The sequence below is a fragment of the Eleutherodactylus coqui genome, unplaced genomic scaffold (genome assembly GCF_035609145.1).
Source record: "Eleutherodactylus coqui strain aEleCoq1 unplaced genomic scaffold, aEleCoq1.hap1 HAP1_SCAFFOLD_19, whole genome shotgun sequence".
Lineage (NCBI taxonomy): Eukaryota > Metazoa > Chordata > Amphibia > Anura > Eleutherodactylidae > Eleutherodactylus > Eleutherodactylus coqui.
This window is the reverse complement of record NW_027102012.1, coordinates 2,844,877-2,851,593: the sequence shown is the minus strand read 5'-3', so window position 1 is coordinate 2,851,593 and position 6,717 is coordinate 2,844,877.

The following is a 6,717-nucleotide window of genomic DNA, read 5'->3' as shown; positions in this document are numbered from 1 at the left end:
ACATCATAATGGAGTTGTAAATTCTATCCCCTACCATGAATAGATTATGACATCATAATGCAGTTTTACATTACATGATGACATCATAATGGAGCTCTATATTACAATATAATGAAGTTCTAGGTTGCATCTTTTGTTATTACTAATTTGTGACATCATAATGCAGTTTTAAATACTATCCCCTACCATGAATAGATTATGACATCATAATGCAGTTTTACATTACATTATGACATCCTAATATAGTTCTATACTAAATTATAATTTCACTGTGAAAGTACCCCAGAAATATTAGATTACCATTCTTCATTTGGGGCATTTGAGTACAAAAGACAGAGGCTATTTGTCTTGATCCTGATGAAGCGGCTCACTTATTACATCAGGGCCGTAGAAACACGTCGATTAAATATTATTTGTATATCATCCTTAGCCTTCTGAAATAAAATGTATACCGTTATTACCACTGTATAAATAGCAATATAACCGTACCTGTAAATCTATTAAGGGAACGGTAATTAACATCGGTATAGCGGATCACCACGATAAGGTGATATACCTATCCCCTGTCCTGTATGTTCTTTGGGTGTTTGTATGTTTATGTTCGTCTAGTTTTCTGATGTGTGCTGGGCCATTTGGTGGTGTGATTTAGTGTATTTTAAATAAAGTCCTATAATAAAAGTTATATTTTAATAATAGAACAGATTATCTAATCTAATATTTCTGGGGTAGTTTCACAGTGAAATTGTATTTCATTTAAAGGACCCCACCTGTCCCAGTAACGACTGTATACTAAATTATAATGAAGTTCTACATTGTATCTTTTGTTATTACTAGATTGTGACATCATAATGGAGTTGTAAATTCTACCCCCTACTATAAATACATTATGACATCATAATGCAGTTTTACATTATGACATCATAATAGAGTTCTATATTACATAATAATGTTGTTCTACGTTGTATCTTTTGTTATTACTAGATTGTGACATCATAATGGAGTTGTAAATTCTATTACCTGCTATGAATAGATTATGACATCATAATGCAGTTTTACATTATGACATCATAATGGAGTTCTATACTACATTATAATGAAGTTCTACAAAGTATCTTCTGTTATTACTAGATTGTGACATCATAAGGGAGTTGTAAATCCTATCCCCTACAATAAATACATTATGACATCATAATGCAGTTTTACATTATGACATCATAATGGCGTTCTATATTACATAATAATGTTTTTCTACATTGTATCTTTTGTTATTACTAGATTCTGACATCATAATGGAGTTGTAAATCCTATCCCCTACTATGAATACATTATTACGTCATAATGCAGTTTCACATTATGACATCATAATGGCGTTCTATATTACATAATAATGTTGTTCTACGTTGTATCTTAGATTGCGACATCATAATGAAGTTGTAAATTCTATCCCCTACTATAAAAACATTATGACATCATAATGCAGTTTTACATTATGACATCATAATAGAGTTCTATATTACATTATAATTATGTTGTATCTTTTGTTATTACTAGATTGTGACATCATAATGGAGTTGTAAATTCTATCCCCTACCATGAACAGATTATGACATCATAATGCAGTTTTACATTATGACATAATGGAGTTCTATATTACATTATCATTAAGTTGTATGTTGTATCTTTTGTTATTACTAATTTGTGACATCATAATGGAGTTTTAAATACTATCCCCTACCATGAATAGATTATGACATCTTAATGCAGTTTTACATTCCATTATGACATCCTAATATAGTTCTATACTAAATTATAATGAAGTTCTACATTGTATCTTTTGTTATTACTAGATTGTGACATCATAATGCAGTTGTAAATTCTACCCCCTACTATAAATACATTATGACATCATAATGCAGTTTTACATTATGACATCATAATGGAGTTCTATATTATATTATAATGAAGTTCTACAAAGTATCTTCTGTTATTACTAGATTGTGACATCATAATGGAGTTGTAAATCCTATCCCCTACAATAAATACATTATGACATATAATGAAGTTTCACATTATGACATCATAATGGAGTTCTATATTACATAAAAATGCTGTTCTACGTTGTATTTTTTGTTATTACTAGATTGTGACATCATAATGATATTGTAAATTCTATCCCCTACCATGAATAGATTATGACATCATAATGCAGTTTTACATTATGACATCATAATGGAGTTCTATATTACAAAGTAGTGTTGTTCTACGTTGCATCTTTTGTTATTACTAGATTGTGATATCATAATGGAGTTGTAAATTCTATTACTTGCTATGAATAGATTATGACATCATAATGCAGTTTTATATTATGACATCATAATAGAGTTCTATACTACATTATAATGAAGTTCTACATTACATCTTTTGTTATTACTAAATTGTGACATCATAATGGAGTTGTAAATCCTATCCACTACAATGAATACATTATGACATCATAATGCAGTTTCACGTTATGACATCATAATGGAGTTCTATATTACATAAAAATGCTGTTCTACATTGTATCTTTTGTTATTACTAGATTGTGACATCATAATGGAGTTGTAAATTCTACCCCCTACTATAAATACATTATGACTAGGGATGAGCGAACGTGTCCGTTACGGACACATCCGCACCCGGACACCGGCTTTGCCGAACACTGCAGTGTTCGCGCGTAAGTGTCCGGGTGCCGCCGGGGGGCGGGGAGATGCGCGGCGGCGCGGGCGGCAGTAGCGGGGAACAGGGGGGAGCCCTCTCTCTCTCCCTCTCCCCCCCACTCCCCGCCGCACCCCCCCGCGCTGCCACGGCGGCCCCCGAACTATTTCGCCCGAACACTGAAGTGTTCGCAAAGTTCGGTGTTCGGGCGAAAAAGGGGCGGAGCCAAACGTGTTCGCTCATCTCTAATTATGACATCATAATGAAGTTTCACATTATGACATCATAATGAGTTCTATATTACATAAAAAGGCTGTTCTACATTGTATCTTTTGTTATTACTAGATTGTGACATCATAATGATATTGTAAATTTGATCCCCTACCATGAATAGATTATGACATCCTAATGCAGTTTTACATTACGACATCATAATAGAGTTCTATACTAAAATATAATGGATTTCTACATTGTATCTTTTGTTATTACTAGATTGTGACATCATAATGGAGTTGTAAATGCTATCCCCTACTATGAATAGATTATGATGTCATAATGCAGTTTCACATTATGACATCATAATGAAGTTCTATATTACATAATGTTTTTCTACTTTGTATCTTTTATTATTATTAGATTGTGACATAATGGAGTTGTAAATTATATTACTTGCTATAAATAAATTATGACATCATAAAGCAGTTTTACATTATGACATCATAATGGAGTTCTATACTACATTATAATGAAGTTCTACATTGTATCTTTTGTTATTACTAGATTGTGACATCATAATGGAGTTGTAAATTCAATCCCCTGCCATAAATACATTATGACATCATAATGCAGTTTTACATTATGACATCATAATGGCGTTCTATATTACATAATAATGTTTTTCTACATTGTATCTTTTGTTATTACTAGATTCTGACATCATAATGGAGTTGTAAATCCTATCCCCTACTATGAATACATTATTACGTCATAATGCAGTTTCACATTATGACATCATAATGGCGTTCTATATTACATAATAATGTTGTTCTACGTTGTATCTTAGATTGCGACATCATAATGAAGTTGTAAATTCTATCCCCTACTATAAAAACATTATGACATCATAATGCAGTTTTACATTATGACATCATAATAGAGTTCTATATTACATTATAATTATGTTGTATCTTTTGTTATTACTAGATTGTGACATCATAATGGAGTTGTAAATTCTATCCCCTACCATGAACAGATTATGACATCATAATGCAGTTTTACATTATGACATAATGGAGTTCTATATTACATTATCATTAAGTTGTATGTTGTATCTTTTGTTATTACTAATTTGTGACATCATAATGGAGTTTTAAATACTATCCCCTACCATGAATAGATTATGACATCTTAATGCAGTTTTACATTACATTATGACATCCTAATATAGTTCTATACTAAATTATAATGAAGTTCTACATTGTATCTTTTGTTATTACTAGATTGTGACATCATAATGCAGTTGTAAATTCTACCCCCTACTATAAATACATTATGACATCATAATGCAGTTTTACATTATGACATCATAATGGAGTTCTATATTATATTATAATGAAGTTCTACAAAGTATCTTCTGTTATTACTAGATTGTGACATCATAATGGAGTTGTAAATCCTATCCCCTACAATAAATACATTATGACATCATAATGAAGTTTCACATTATGACATCATAATGGAGTTCTATATTACATAAAAATGCTGTTCTACGTTGTATTTTTTGTTATTACTAGATTGTGACATCATAATGATATTGTAAATTCTATCCCCTACCATGAATAGATTATGACATCATAAGCAGTTTTACATTATGACATCATAATGGAGTTCTATATTACAAAGTAGTGTTGTTCCACGTTGCATCTTTTGTTATTACTAGATTGTTGATATCATAATGGAGTTGTAAATTCTATTACTTGCTATGAATAGATTATGACATCATAATGCAGTTTTACATTATGACATCATAATAGAGTTCTATACTACATTATAATGAAGTTCTACATTACATCTTTTGTTATTACTATATTCTGACATCATAATGGTGTTGTAAATTCTATCCCCTACTATGAATACATTATGACGTCATAATGCAGTTTAATATTATGACATCATAATGGAGTTCTATATTACATAATAATGTTGTTCTATGTTGTATCTTTTGTTATTACTAGATTGTGACATCATAATGCAGTTGTAAATTCTATCCCCTACTATAAATACATGATGACATCATAATGCAGTTTTATATTATGACATCATAATGGAGTTCTATATTACATAATAATGTTGTTCTACGTTGTATCCTTTAATAATACTAGATTGTGACATCATAATGGAGTTGTAAATTCTATCCCCTACCATGAATAGATTATGACATCATAATGCAGTTTTACATTAAATGATGACATCATAATGGAGCTCTATATTACAATATAATGAAGTTCTAGGTTGCATCTTTTGTTATTACTAATTTGTGACATCATAATGCAGTTTTAAATACTATCCCCTACCATGAATAGATTATGACATCATAATGCAGTTTTACATTACATTATGACATCCTAATATAGTTCTATACTAAATTATAATTTCACTGTGAAAGTACCCCAGAAATATTAGATTACCATTCTTCATTTGGGGCATTTGAGTACAAAAGACAGAGGCTATTTGTCTTGATCCTGATGAAGCGGCTCACTTATTACATCAGGGCCGTAGAAACACGTCGATTAAATATTATTTGTCTATCATCCTTAGCCTTCTGAAATAAAATGTATACCGTTATTACCACTGTATAAATAGCAATATAACCGTACCTGTAAATCTATTAAGGGAACGGTAATTAACATCGGTATAGCGGATCACCACGATAAGGTGATATACCTATCCCCTGTCCTGTATGTTCTTTGGGTGTTTGTATGTTTATGTTCGTCTAGTTTTCTGATGTGTGCTGGGCCATTTGGTGGTGTGATTTAGTGTATTTTAAATAAAGTCCTATAATAAAAGTTATATTTTAATAATAGAACAGATTATCTAATCTAATATTTCTGGGGTAGTTTCACAGTGAAATTGTATTTCATTTAAAGGACCCCACCTGTCCCAGTGACGACTGTATACTAAATTATAATGAAGTTCTACATTGTATCTTTTGTTATTACTAGATTGTGACATCATAATGGAGTTGTAAATACTATCCCCTACCATGAATAGATTATGACATCTTAATGCAGTTTTACATTCCATTATGACATCCTAATATAGTTCTATACTAAATTATAATGAAGTTCTACATTGTATCTTTTGTTATTACTAGATTGTGACATCATAATGCAGTTGTAAATTCTACCCCCTACTATAAATACATTATGACATCATAATGCAGTTTTACATTATGACATCATAATGGAGTTCTATATTATATTATAATGAAGTTCTACAAAGTATCTTCTGTTATTACTAGATTGTGACATCATAATGGAGTTGTAAATCCTATCCCCTACAATAAATACATTATGACATATAATGAAGTTTCACATTATGACATCATAATGGAGTTCTATATTACATAAAAATGCTGTTCTACGTTGTATTTTTTGTTATTACTAGATTGTGACATCATAATGATATTGTAAATTCTATCCCCTACCATGAATAGATTATGACATCATAATGCAGTTTTACATTATGACATCATAATGGAGTTCTATATTACAAAGTAGTGTTGTTCTACGTTGCATCTTTTGTTATTACTAGATTGTGATATCATAATGGAGTTGTAAATTCTATTACTTGCTATGAATAGATTATGACATCATAATGCAGTTTTATATTATGACATCATAATAGAGTTCTATACTACATTATAATGAAGTTCTACATTACATCTTTTGTTATTACTAAATTGTGACATCATAATGGAGTTGTAAATCCTATCCACTACAATGAATACATTATGACATC